Genomic DNA, 15,381 nt, shown 5'->3' on the forward strand with positions numbered 1-15,381 from the left:
CCCTAGGGAGATTTGCCTGGCTTCCCTCTCTCTTCAGGTGGGCTCTCAAGAATTTGTCTGGCTTTTGGGTTTGGCTATATTTCTTCTTCTATTGACTGACTGACTGACTGCATCTTATTGTGCTCTCAGTTTTAACTACAGTATATTTTTAATTTGGTTTTTGGACATTAAATTTTATTAGTGTTTTATTTTGATTCTATTTTAACCTATGGGGTTGAAAATCAGGGTATATAACAAAATTTGGAGTAGCGCTTTAGTAGAAAAAATGACAAATAAATTGAGAGTGGCCAGAGGAAATAGGAAATACAAGTTTATCTCAGATTGGCTTAATTTTGTTATGTGTGATAACAAACAAACTATGATAAATCACTACCACTACAGTATGTTGATCTTTGGAACTCTCTTAACTATTTGTTCCTGATGTAATATGAAAACACCTTCAAACAGGTCAAGTTAAAACTCTGGTGAAAATAGGAAAAGCAGAACCTTAACTAGTGATGTACCCAAATGTCTCTGTAACATTGTATTCACTTTGACATGTTTATATTTGGGTTTTAATATAGGAAATTAATAAAATAATGTAAAAATAAAATAAAAGCAAGACATAAATATTTTTAGAAACAAATAGATATTTTACATCTGATGTAAAAGCACCAGAGTGCAATTGGACAATTTCTAACCAATAGATACTTGTAGGCGCTTCAGTATGGAAAGTAACAATAGGATATGTGAAAGATAGATATTTTTACCTTCTTGAGAGAGGGCCAAAGGGTTAAGTTAATGGTGTTGGTCCTTTCCACCTTCTTGGCCACATAAATTTCATGCAACAGCAACTGAATTCCCTATTTCCACTTTCTTCTAAGTCACCTTGGGCAATGGAACAAGGGCTTCTTTGCTATCCGCATCTTTGGACACAATGCTTGGTAGACGTGTCTTACAAAGAAGCTTTTAATAGGTACATTTTGTAGGTGTGCTTGGAACAGAACCAATTGTTGTATGCATAGATCCCATTACAACAGCCATCATTGCATCTTTTGTTTTTTTTATAGTAACCCTCCTTGCTCCAAGGGAAGAGAAGGGTTAGACATATCAGCTCTTGATTTACAGGTGGAGAACTGAGGCCGAGAGAAGGACTAATAGCTGCCTTTCACCCCACAAAAAGAGATCAGCAATGAGCGCGCTCTTCATACATTCACGTTTATTCTGCTCCTGTGAAAAAAATCTGTCTAGCTCTTGTAAAGCCAGATCAGCAAGTGACAAGCTATGAGGTGCTACAAGGAAACCTTCTTCTTAAAGTATGGTTAATCCTTCCCTCCCCCCCTCCCCAGCCTTGGGGGACTAAGATTGCACACAGGTGAGGTGAGATATGTGCAGATCAGGCCTGTTCCCTTGACTCTAAGCGCTGTGGTACCACCCACTTCCCCACGGCCTAACCCCAAACGCAGAACAATAACAATAAAAAAGTTGCTCCAGACTTTATAGTGGAGGGACTGAGTGTTTGCTTTCTTCTATTGGCAGGCACAGGTGAGAATTTCTATCCGTAATTACTGTGCAGGAGCAAGCAGGCACTGGCCCAAGCCGTCCTCACCCTGTGAGATGGTGAAAGGCAGGTTCCAGCCCTGCATCCATCTGAGTGCCAGGAAGCCCAGCCCCAAACCTGGCATTGCTCCACATGCATGGTACCAAACAGTGTGAATATAGAGAGAGAGTTGCCTGGGGAGATGATGAGTCTACTGTGGGTGGAGGGGCAAAAGAGCAGGCAGTGTGTGAACACATTGCTAGCTACACCTTTTGCCTCAGACATCTTCTGCCACCAAGTTCAGGGAAGGGGGGTGGATGGAGAAAAATACTACTCCTCACTAATAATCTAAACAGATGGTTTAAAAAGTCTCGCGCACACACATTTTAATTAGAGACTGAGTTGTTTGATTGATAAAGTCCCTGCCTCTCAGGATGGCAGCTCTGTTCAGAGTGTAAAACAAAGGAGTTAATAGTTTACACACACACACACACACACACAGAGAGAGAGAGAGAGAGAGAGAGAGAGAGAGAGGCCAGTCCTGAATCTCTTTATTGCTTGTCCAGCTGTTGGCTGTTCCTCTGGTCTGAAGTAGTATCACTGTAGGAATGTCCCAAGACTGAGGGATGGAGAGACATGTTCAGGGAGGGGGAGTGAGCAGGAAATGTGGCTTGCTCACTTTTTTCCAGTTATTTTTAAGTCTTTCCTGTGACTTCTACAAAACATGTATGGGCATATGAAGGCTGAAAATGACAAGGCCTTAAATGTGAAATAAACTGTATGTTGAACCCTGTAATTGGGTAAGTTGCTAGAGTACTACAGTACTAGCTGTGTAGAGCTGTCTTTGAAGATTGCTTGAGGCTAGAATTGAACATGACAGCTCCTCTCCTTAAGGAGATGGTTCACAAGCAGCACATTCATTTGGTGCTTCAGAATTTGGAAAGCCATCAGTGGCTTACCTACTATATTCTACCTGCTCTCTATGTCCTGATTTGATACTTAAATCAGCAGAGAGTGAGTGCTCTTTGGACTATGGCTTATGAGTGCCATGCTTGTTAGAGAAGGGGGGTGGGGGGGCTGTCCTCAGTCACTGCTCTATTATAATGGAATACATTTCCCTTTGGAGACTTGCCAAAGCAAGAACTTGAGCATATTCTAGAGGTGCTGAAAAATCTTTTCTATACCGCCAACACTTCAGGTGGTAGATATAAGTGCTTGTGTTTGGTTTGGGGAATATTCTCATTGTGTCATCCAGCAGAGCTTTTCTGAGTAGTGTGGGGCCTGTTATAGTCTGGCTCAAAGGAGGTGGCAGAACCAATGGCAGCTTGCTGTGACTTGTTTGCAAGGCATTTTGAGGATAAAATCGCTTGCATCCATCAGGATCTTGACTCTGGTGTTACAGCAGATGAATCTCAAGGGCACAGTCTAGTCCTGTTGTGCTGGATGAGTTTCAGCTGGTAAGGCTCGAGGATTCAGACAAGGCTCTTGGATTGGTCAGGGTGACCACTTGCGCTCTGAACCCTTATGCAACTTATGCAGGCGTTATGTTTCAGGGATTGTACCTAAAGCAAAACAGGTAATGTTGTACTTGACTGCTCCCAGTGGATTACATCTCACCAGGAATGGACAGAAAGAAGATTGGGATCTACTGGCAGATCTCTCTGTGATTTTCAGTACATTGGCAAGGATTTGGGGATTCCCAGTTGTTTAGGAATATTAATTTCCCACCTAAATTAGGGTGTTGAAATGAAGAAAGGTTTGGGATAACCAGGAAGGGACTTTTGGGTGAAAATTCTGATACTGAAAACAAATTCTTAGGCTCAGAGGCAACTTGTTCTTTAATTCTAAATGGATGTCTTTTGTACTCAGCTCGGGGGTTCTAGTAAAAACTAAGGCAGTTCAAAGAAGCCTGAAGCCTACCCCTATTCTACACTATAGACATAAAATAAATAGCAGCCATTCTCCTGTCATTTTGTGACTGGTGTTTAGGATCTCTAGCAAAGGACTCTCTGGACCTTTGCCAAACTACAATTCTCAGGGTTCTTTGCAGGAAGTAATGTAGAATAACCCGATAAGTGGATCTAGGTTTGTAGTGTAGATAAGGCATTATTTGCATAGGAATGTTTTTGGGTTGTTAATAACACCCAGCCATAGATTTTCCCTTAACGGCAGGAGGCTGGGGAAAATGGGCACCTGAAAGGATAGGATAGTGGTAACTGGATCCTTATTATGCATTTAAAGGATCTAACATATTCAGAATTTTACGGCACCTCTAGCCCAGCATGGCAGACTTGGTTTGTCCAAGTAAAAACCTTGACATCTGGCAAAAGTAAGCAAGATAACTGTGTGAGACACCTTGAATTCTGGCAGTTGTGTTGACTTTGAGACAAAGCGAGGGTTTTGGAAACTCTTATGTTGGTTCTATATTTTGTTTGGATTCATCAAATCATGTACCTACCGTATTTTGCGCCCCATAGGACGCTCTGGCCCATAGGACGCACCTAGTTTTTTGGGGGGGAAATAAAGGAAAAAAAAATTATTTCCTCCCCAGGTGCGGGGCTGTAAGAACCAGGTCGGGGAACAGTGGGAAGGCACGCTCTGCCTCCCCGCTGTCCTCCGAGCTTCTGGGGCTGGCGATGGGGAGAAGTGCGCTGATCCCGGGACTGCAGGCAGCTCTGCGCCGACTTAGCGCCCCGCTCCCGGTGACCGCGCAGAGCTGCGCTGATCCCGGGACTGCAGGCAGTTCTGCGCCGCCATCCGGAGTGGGGCGGGACTTAGCGCCCCGCTCCCGATGGCCACGCAGAGCTGCGCTGATCCCGGGACTGCAGGCAGCTCTGCGCCGCCATCCAGAGCGGGGCGGGACTTCGCTCCCTGCTCCCGGTGGCCACGCAGAGCTGTGCTGATCCCGGGACTGCAGGCAGCTCTGCGCGGCCATCGGGAGCGGGGCGAGGCTTCGCCCCGGCTCCCGGTGGCCGCGCAGAGCTGCGCTGATCCCGGGATGGCAGGCAGCTCTGCGCCGCCATCCGGAGTGGGGCAGGACTTAGCGCCCCGCTCCCGATGGCCGCGCAGAGCTGTGCTGAGCCGGGGACTGCAGGCAGCTCTGTGCAACCCTCGGAGCCGGTCTCCCGAGGGTTGCGCAGAGCTTCCTGAAGCCTGGAGAGCGAGAGGGGTCAGTGCACACTGCCCCTCTCGCTCTCCAGGCTTCAGCGAAAGCCTGCATTCGCCCCATAGGACGCACCCAGATTCCCCCTTCATTTTTGGAGGGGAAAAAGTGCGTCCTATAGGGCGAAAAATACGGTAAGTCACAGAAAATATCTAAAGAATGCCAAAGCTGCTGACTACATGCCATAAACATAGGTGTTATTTAATCACTACACAGATTCAGTGCCAGATTTACGTATAAGCTAAACAAGCTATAGCTTAGGGCCCCACTCTCTTGGGGCACCCAAATGTTTTTAAAGGGAAACAAAACTGGATGTACATTTCCAAAATATAAGATAAAAAACAAAATGAAACCTACATACAGCAACAATGTTTTTGTTGTGTAGGTTCCTATGATGTAAGTAATGCTAGCCTGCTCCCTAAAAATATCACATATAAAGGGCCCCATTTCCTTCATTAACTTAGTACCTCATCAAACCTAAATCTGGCCCTGCATAAATTTCTCTCTTACCAAGCTGTCTGGGAGATGGAGAAGAATTTGATTCTTGCAAGTCCTTGGAAAACACAGTTTGGGCCAACCCTGCTTGCCTAGCTAAATGCCCTTATTTGTGGACTGACATCTCAAGTGTTGCTCACTGGAAGGACAGATCCTGAAGCTGAGGCTCCAAGACTTTGGCCACCTCATGAGAAGAGAAGACTCCCTGGAAAAGACCCTGATGTTGGGAAAGATGGAGGGCACAATGAGAAGGAGACGACAGAAGACGAGATGGTGGGACAGTGTTTTTGAGGCTCCCAACTGTGGGAGGCAGTGGAAGACAGGAGGGCCTGGTGTGCTCTGGTCCAGGGGGTCACGAAGAGTTGGGCAAGACTAAATGACTAAACAACAACAACAACAACAACAACAACAACAATCTCAAGTGTTTGGAAGCAACAAGGCCCAAATTAATCTAGACAAGGTAACCAGTGCCTTGTTTCATTTCCAAATTTAAAAATGTGTTGCCTTTACATGCCTGCCTGAACTAATATAGCAGGATCTGTTTCCACTTGGAAACAAGAAGACTGAAACAAAGAAGAAAGATTATAATGGCTGGGTAGCATGGAGATGTTGGTTCTTCTTGACAACAATTTGTCAAATCTCTTGCCTGGTCTTCACTGTGCACTAGCTGAAGCATGCTGCTGTTACAGCTGATTTGCTTCTCTTGATTAAAAGCTTTCCCTACTAGATGCTCCTCACATCTATGCTACCAATTCCCCACATTTCCTGCTGCACTTCAGGACAGATGCATTGCGTCAGGACACTGCTTTCTTCTGAGACAGGAAGTATTGGTTAATAGGGATGGGTTGGTGTTACTGAAACAGTACCATGTGCTGGTCTGGTGTACTGCACACTCCACTGAGTCATTTGTTGACATTGTCGTAGGTGGCAGCTCAGGGGCAAGGCAGCTTGAAGCTTGGTGAACTTGTTAATGAGTAAGGAAAGCCCATTGTCATTTTTAGAAGAAGGACCAGAGGTGTGCCTAGATTTCTTCTAATCAGGGGTAGTTGAGGTTTCTGTGATTGGGAATTGTTCAGATGTCTTAGCCAGAACAGCCATATACTTTCACTCTGGCAGATAGACCATTCTTCAGGTAACAATATCTGGAAGCTGTGTGGAGTCATTAGATACAAGAACAATAATAATAATTTTTTGGCAGCTTCCTTTTTGGTGCTGTTCCAAATTCATATGATAGAGGAAACTGCCTTGTAGTGGGTAAGCCCACAGGTTCCCCTGGAAGCCCCCTAGAGACTCATAAGGTGGACAAAAATGTATATTAGAGGAGTGTGTGCATAAAAATTCATATATTGGTGAAATTAACATACAAAATATATTCTATTAAGGAAAATTACTTGTTGAAGTGTGCATATCAGGCAAAATTTCACTCAAAAATGTATATTAAAAATTTGCAATAAAATGCTGCTGAATTTTCATGAGGACCATTTAAAGAACACATTTGTAAACCAATGCAGAAATGTGGAAAATTGAATTGAAGATTGGAAAAATGAGAAACTGAGAGAAACCAAACAGATAGACTTTTCCATCCCTACATGTGGCTATAGGACAATTTTTAGTCCATGAGGAGGAGTGTGAGAATGTAACCTTGGGCTTATCCACACTTACTGTTCTTTCGCTGTTTCCAGGCACAGTCCACACTTTAAAGTGCCGTGTCTGAGTCCTTTTTTCTTTCTTTTTTGCTCCAGAGCGTTCCCTGTGAAAACCTGCTCTTCAAAGCTCAATTGGAGCAAACAGCACTCCACAGAAAATCTGAATTTATGCTTGCTCTGATCGAGCACTAAAGAGAAGGTTTTTGTAGGGAAAGCTCTGGGGCAAAAAGCAAACAAACAGATGCATGATGGAGCAATAGGAGGCTGCTTTGTTGCACAGCCAGCAGTAATGCTCATTGTGCTTGCAGAACAGAGCATGTTATTTTTTTGGTCACATAACTTCACTCTTAACTGTGGAAATGAAAAGTCCACCGAATTGTGGAGATGCCACCTAGCAAATGGTGGGAGTACAGGGGACATCGGAGCAGAGTGTTGAGTCAGGTTTGGAACTTGGATAGAAAATCTGTGGAGTGAAGAGGTCCATCTGCCGCTGAAAGAGCTGAACCTGGAAGACGGCAGCACTAGCAGTTGGCTGGTGGCACCTGGATCACACACATGTTAGCATAAGGAACAAGAAGACATTCAAACAATTAATTGATATTGTTATAATTTGGCTGTTATTGGGGAATATTGGAAAACGAATAATTTCTTTTTAAAGAAGACATTCAAACAAGTGTGAGTGTGCAAGGAATCACAGAATCTTAGAGTTGGAAGGGACCCCGAGGGTCATCTAGTCCACCCCCTGCAATGCAGGAATCTTAGCTAAAGCATCCATGGCAGATGGCCATCCAACCTCTGCTTAAAAACCTCCAAGGAAGGAGAGTCCACCACCTCCCATGGGACTTGTTCCACTGCTGAACAGCTCTTACTGTCAGAAAGTTTTCCCGAATGTTTAGTGGGAATTTCCTTTCTTGCAACTTGAAGCCATGGGTTCGAGTCCTGCCCTCCAGAGCAGGAGAAAACAAGCTGGCTCTTTCCTCCTTTAAAAAATAATAAATAAAAATAAATCTTTTTTATTCAGTTTCACACTCTACATTTGGATTCAAACATTAATCATAATCATCAACATTTAGGATTCCCTGAATCCTCGGACTCCCCCCCCACCCCTCCATGCTTTCCATACTCAAACTTTTCCTACTGCATCACATCACTATTTTTTTTAAAACAGTCCATTTTTACCTTGGTTTTTAATATATTACAAACGTTACTCTAATCCTGCCAAAGGTTTTAGTTGTTTACAGTCTTCTCTTAAATGATTTGTTAAATTTTCCCATTCCTTCTTAAAGTTTCTATCTTCCTGGTTTCTGATCTTCCTGGTCATTTTCGCCATTTCGGTGTAATCCATCATCTTCACCAGCCATTTGTCTTTGGTTGGGACTTTATCCTTTTTCCATCTCTGGGTCAGAAGTATCTGCGGTCATCGTATACATAATCATTTCAGCTCCCTTGGTATCTCTGCATCTAGAATTGCTAGTAAAAAAGCTTCCATTTTTTCACAAAAAAATTATTTATATATAATTTCCCAGAATGCTTTTGTTATCTTGCACGTCCACCACATGTGACAGAACGTGCCTTCTTTCTCCTTACACTTCCAACATACCTTTGAAGCAGTTCTATACATCTTTGCTAATTTTGTAGGTGTAAGGTACCACCCATACATCATTTTCATATAAATCTCCTTCAACACATAGCATGCTGTAAATTTTAAGTTCTCCCTCCATAACTTTCCCCAATATGTAAATTGGATATTGTGCCCAATATCTTTTCCCCATTGTATCATTACTGATTTAAGTTGTTCATCTTTAGCAACACCTTATACGTTTTAGAAAGTAACTTCACCTTATTTTCCAATAAATCTTTTTCAAACCTTGAAATTTCCTTACTAAATCAATTTCTCTTATCAATTTTAAATACATAATTTAATTGGTGATATTGCAGCCAATCTGTTACTAAATGTCTTATGTCCTCAAATCCTTTCAGCTTTAATTGTTGTTCCACTTCCATTAGCAACTCTTTATAGGTTGCCCATTCACTTTTTGCATTAATCTTTTTCAAGGATAGGGACGCGGGTGGCGCTGTGGGTAAAACCTCAGCGCCTAGGACTTGCCGATCGCATGGTCGGTGGTTCGAATCCCCGCAGCGGGGTGCGCTCCCGTTGCTCGGTGCCAACCTAGCAGTTCGAAAGCACCTCTGGGTGCAAGTAGATAAATAGGGACCGCTTACCAGCGGGACGGTAAACGGCGTTCCATGTGCTGCGCTGGCTCGCCAGATGCAGCTTGTCACGCTGGCCACGTGACCCGGAAGTGTCTGTGGACAGCGCTGGCTCCTGGCCTCTAGAGTGAGATGAGCGCACAACCCTAGAGTCTGTCAAGACTGGCCTGTACGGGCAGGGGTACCTTTACCTTTACCTTTTCAAGGATATCTCTTCCAATGGGGAAAGCCACAATGGTGTCTTCTGTTTTTATATGGTGTCTACAGGTTTTTATATTTCTCCCATACTGCATAAATTGATCTTCTTACCAAATGATTTAAAAAACCTTTGTGCACTTTAGTCTTCTCATACCAAAGATATGCATGCCATCCAAATGTATGACCCCCAAGGTCTAAAATATCAGTATTTTTAAGGGTTATCCACTCCCGCAGCCAACAGAGACAGGACGGTTCATAATATAACTTCAAATCTTGCCACGAGAATCTACCTCTTTCTTTGGCATCTGTTAATAATTTATATTTAATCCTTGGTTTCTTCCTCTGCCAGATAAATCTAGAAACATCTTTCTGCCACTGAAGTGTCCTGCTCCACTGACTATGGGTATTGTTCGAAATAAAAATAACATTCCTGTCAAAACATTCATTTTCATTACGGAAATTCTTCCCCATAGTGATAAATTTATTCTTCCCCAAACCTCCATATTTTTCATTATTTCTTTTCAAGTTGTTACAAAATTATCCTTAAAGATATTTATATTCTTGGCTGTTAACCATATCCCCAAATACTTCACCCCCCCTCCCCAATTGTCAATTGTGTTGCTAGTTGTAACTTATTTTTATGTTGTTCTGTCATATTTTTTTACCAATACTTTCATTTTGTTTTTATTTTACTTGAATCCCACTACCTGACCAAACTCAGGTATTTTATCTAGGAACCTTGGTATACTGTCATTACAAGGTTGACTGCAAACGCTCTCAGCTTGTATGCTTTGCACCGAACTGTTATACCTTTTATTTCTTCATCAGATCTTATATTCCTTGCCAGAGTCTCTAGTACTAAAATAAATAGTAAAGGCAACAGGGGGCAGCCCTGTCTTGTCCCATTTGTGATTTTGCATTTTTCTGATATTACATTATTCACTATCAACATTACCTGCTGCTGTTAAAAATTGTGTCAATTTCTCTTAGAAATAATTCTCCAAAATTCATCATCTCCATAGTTTTTTTCATAAAGGTCCATGACACATTGTCAAAGGCCTTCTCTGCATCCACAAACATCAAGGCTGCTTGCTTTTTATTCCTGACTTCCAGATATTCTATTGTATCACTTATGTTCCTTCATTTGTCGGCCAGGAAGAAGTCATCAAACTGGCTCTCTCTTCCATGTGACAGCCCTTAAGCTATTTGAAGACTGAAGGAATGTGAGAGTTGTTGAAGCACATACTGTATGTGCCAATCTACAAATGAAATGACAGGGCACACAACCCTTCATGAAACACACCCCTCACTACACAAGAGACATCCTATACACTTACAGAGTTACAAAACTATGCATTAACATATAAACAAGTACCCCACAGACATAGGTTGTGCACTCATGGAGTTATGTGAACAACCTCCAGAGCAGTTTGCAAAAATGAGACTAAAATACAAAGAAAAATTAACATATTAAAAATTAATTCCTCAAAATACACGTAAAAGCCTGGGAAACTAAATATCTGCCTGGTACCAAAAAGATAACAATGTTGGCATCAGGTGAAACTCTCTGGGAAGGAAACCACAAATGATGCCATCACTGAAAAGGCTCTCTTGTTCAGATATAGGCTCACACTGACAAGCTTATGTTCACTTGAACACATTTACATGTGTCCATTTCATATGCATGCAGAAAGAGAAATCCCTTGTGCGGGTAGGTGGGGTTTTTTTGTTTGTTTTTTAAGAGCATACCAATGTCATCAAGACCCGCCCCCATGGCAAGCTCACTGCAGTCTTCCTCTCTCCTGTAGAGAGTTCACATTATTTAATCCTCTTGTAATATTTAGAAGTTGACTACATGTTTTGTGACAGTTACAACTCAGTGGCAACCCAGGCTTTTCTTATTGTTCAGTCTCTCCACAAATTGGTTCTGAGTAGGTAGCTATGAAATAATCTAGTAGGTTTTTGTTTGTACTAGGTTTATTTAAATAAAACTAGATTTTGTTTGCCTTAAATTTTTCTGTCCATCTTCCTGACTCCATGAAGAATCTTACACCTCCCTATACTACCGTATTTTTCACTCTAGAAGACACACTTCCCCCCTCCTAAAAAGTAAGGGGAAATGTGTGTGCGTCTTTTGGAGCGAATGCAAGCGGGAGGCTCTGCTCAGCGCTCCCTTTAAAGAGCACCGTGGAGCGTGTGTGCGGCTCTTGGGGGCTTTTGGGGGAGCCTTTCTCCTGCTGCCCTGAAGAGGTCCTATAAGCCAGCAGTGATCCCTCTTGCTGTCCTGGCTTCTGGCTTAGCCACGTGCAGCCTCTTCCGGGCAGGGGGAGCCTTCATCCTGCTGCCCTGAAGAGGCTTCGCGCGGTTATCCCAGAAGCCAGAACAGCAAAAGGCTATCCCAGAAGCCAGATCCCTCTTGCTGTTCTGGCTTCTGGGATTCAGAATTTTTTTTCTTCTTGTTTTCCTCCTCCAAAAACTAGGTGCGTCTTATGGTCTGGTGCGTCTTATAGAGCAAAAAATACAGTATTTTATCTCTGGGTAGTTTAAACTTTTAGTAGATGGGGGAAATTCTTAGTGGGAGTAGATAAAATGTGATAGTATACCAAGTATAGGATTAGTTTTTGAAATGCCCTTAATGTCTGGTGCTAGTTGGCTAGTATAATCATATATTTCCTCTTAGCATAGTTCATCTGTCATGTAACAATGGAATGATCACTTTATTTTCAGTTTCAGGGAATTTGAAAGGATCTGCCTGTGTAGAAAGTAGGATGACCACACTTGTTGCATTGAGAAATGCCCAGATAATGGCACCATATAACATACTGACAGGAGCACTTCTCTTTAGATGACTTAGAATAGTAGTTAATCCAGCTCTGATGCCATCAAGTGGAATGTTTTATGTGATGATGTAATGAACAACCTGCATGTTCTAAACCTCTTAATAAACAACTGCATTCATTACAAGATATCATTGCAACAAGCAGTAGGTTACTTGCTTTTGGAGCTGTTCTAAGTGTTCATACAAAGAAAACCAATATTAAACCAACAGAGGAAACAAGTAGGCAGATATGTGGGTATGCATGCAGGCAAACCCTGTAACTTCAGCATCTGCTGCTGAAAAGGAATGAGGAAATGAATAGGTAGCCTCTCCTTTGTCGCTCAGGACCCCCCTTTCCCCACCCTGCTCCCCACCTTTGATGGATGCAGCAAAATCCACATTAAGAGCCATGGGCAAGAAGGAATATTGTTTAATGAAAATTGATGGGTGAAAAGAGGAAGCAAAGACATAAGCATGAAAGGCTAGGGATGGTTCTACTTAAGAGCTGGAGGAGATGTGGGCTACCCATGATATATTTTGGTCACTTTTTGGTTAGTAATGCCAGAGGGTCTGGTAATGCCATAGGCTGATGTCTCTCCAAGGGAGCTTCCTGTCCACCCCACTCCTTGGCCTCCCCTGTTTGCTTTTTACTAGGCATGATGAGCTGAACTATTTTCTGACTGAGAGTGGCCTCTAAAGCCTTAAGGACATGAACACACAGGCAAGTCTTCCTTTTCAGTCAGAAAAAGGAAGCCCAAAATGACCACAAGAAGAGGCAAAAAACGATCAGGGTTGCAGTGGGCCTTCAAGATGGGCCCCCTCCTTGGAACATCTGCAGAATGGGATGCAAATGCTCAAGTGGCAGCTTATCCATTTACTCAGCTTATCCATCTTTAAATGGAAGCTTGTGATATTTCATTCCTCCATGGTCCACTCTAAGCCCAAAGAAAGCATGTTCACTGGCAGAGAGGAAACAGAGGGCACACTGACACTACATTCCTAGAGTGGCTTAACATCGGATTAACTGCCATGACTTTTCCCAGACCAAACCTGAGAATTGTTGTTTAGCAAAGCTGCTGAGAGTTCCAGAACTACATTTCTCAGGATTCACTGAGAAGATGGCATGACTATTAGAAAGAGCTTCAATGTTTTACTGATTATTGGCCACCAGTCAGGATGCCAAGTAGGGGAGAGCTCTTTCTCATGGCAGGAGTGAAGAACTGGATCTGGCCAGTGGGTCTGATTCTTATCTCCACACACTCCAATGTGGGCTGTGTTTGGCAGGGGGCAGGGCTGCCCATGTGTTAATCACCTGATGCCAGGTGACTTTTTTTAGCTGCATTGGCAAAAAGAATAAGTGTGCACACCATTTCCCTAGCACCAACAATTAGCTGGTAGCACTAGGCAAGGGGTTTTGTAGGCGCTGCCCCTTTGATCTAAGTCCTGCCTTTAGCTGTCCCATACCTGACAGGTGGGTGTGGCTTGGCTGAAACAGTCTGGCTGACCAACAGGGAAACCTGGCAGGACTGGGCTCAAGGTTCCCCACCCCTGTCTTATGGGTTTCTCAGAAGCATCTGGCTGGCCAGTGTGAAGAGCTGCCCCTGCCATTAGGGGGGAGATCTGAGTGTGCCACACAACATTCCCTAAGATGCTGCCAGCTGTGGTGGAGGATGCTTCTCCATTACCAGTTGAAGCAAAATTCAGCCTAGCTGACTTTGTACATAGAAAGGTGGAAGGTGATGTCTTGCCCGTCACCTTAGGCAATGAAATGTATTGGGCTGGCTCTGTAAAAAAACTGAATTATATAGACTTTCAATCTGATGCAGAGTGGCTTTTCTTGATTAAAAGCCCATTATGATTGACTAAAAAGATGTACCTGATAAACTTATCCAGGTTTTTTAATATTAAATACATTATTTTAAATCTAAGTACTTCTAAGCACTACAGCATCTTAGAAGGTAAAGGTAAAGGACCCCTGGATGGTTAAGTCCAGTCAAACTTGACTACGGGTGTGGGGCTTATCTCCACTTTCAGGCCAGGGAGCCAGTGTTTCTCTGCAGAAGGCTTTCCGGATCATGCGGCCAGCATGACTAAACAGCTTCTGGTGCAACAGGACAGCGTGACGAGTGCCAGAGCCACGAAAACACTTTTCACCTTACCACTGAGCCTCTTGGACATCTTAGAAGATGCATTCCCTGGGATATATCCGAGAGAAAGACTGGGGGAACAGAGGGAACGGCTCTTTTAGGATAATGCCTGCTGTGCATCCTCTAAAAAAGGATTTTTCCCCATTTAGAATTATTGTTTTTCTCATATGCAAATGTATATAACCAATAAACTGACAAAAACTTGTGCGATAAAACTACTTTCTTTAACCAAGTGATGGCCCTAAACAAAGTCTTGAGTACCTGTGCTTAAGTCAGCACAGTCCATAGCTCCCCTGACCAAGCACATTCTTTTTCCGGCTCCCCTGTGGCACTGGGGATTCTCCCGTTCTGCCCCCGCCCCTTTTGGCACCATTTTTGTCAGGCACATAAGTGGGAGCGCATGTGTTGATGGGAACCCAAGCAGTGCCACTGCTCCGCAGGGCCAAGCTGAGACGCTCCACCTTGGCAGGCCCAGCCTGCCTTTTCTGGAATGAGTGTGCACATGAGGGGGGCGGGGGGGGGGAAACATGATTAAGATCAGAAGCAGAAATATTTTGTTATTCCGGGGAGTGAAAGCGAGAAACACACAGCACAGGACACACATGCAGACATGGTCCTTTCCTGCAACATCCTCACTGTCCTCATAAAGCTGTTAAGGAGGAGCATAGCAAATCCCACCTACATATGGAATCAATAATATTGTGACCAATTTTAAAATCCCAGAAGGTTGTCTTGTCGAGTTTGTATATATTTGTCTTGGCTCAGGCCTTGCTCCCTGGGGAGGTGGGTCAATGAGAGTGAGTCCGCAATGGAAAGAGAGAATCATATAATAAATACAGAGTAGTAAGAGAGCAGTCCTGGAGTGCTGCTGCCAATCAGTGTAGACAGTACTGAGTGAGATGGTCAAGAATCTGACTCCTGTGTTTCTGATGAGATGCCTAGAAGCAATGAACCTCCATCCAGTCAGGGACGGTGTCTTGCTCAGCCAGTTCTGCTACTGCCTCACAGGCCATATGCTAAGGGAGGTGATGCTTCACTGCAGATTTTATCTTCTGGCCCAATTATTCTCAGGCTCATGTAACCCTCTTTGTTTGCTGGAGGCCCTAGAGGTCCTGGCTGCGATATGTGCCACAGCAGGCAAACTTCTCTGCAAAAAAGGCCCTTGGACTCCTTACAGCATAAAC

Source organism: Podarcis liolepis, assembly GCF_965112155.1.
Source record: "Podarcis liolepis genome assembly, chromosome: 16".
NCBI lineage: Eukaryota > Metazoa > Chordata > Lepidosauria > Squamata > Lacertidae > Podarcis > Podarcis liolepis.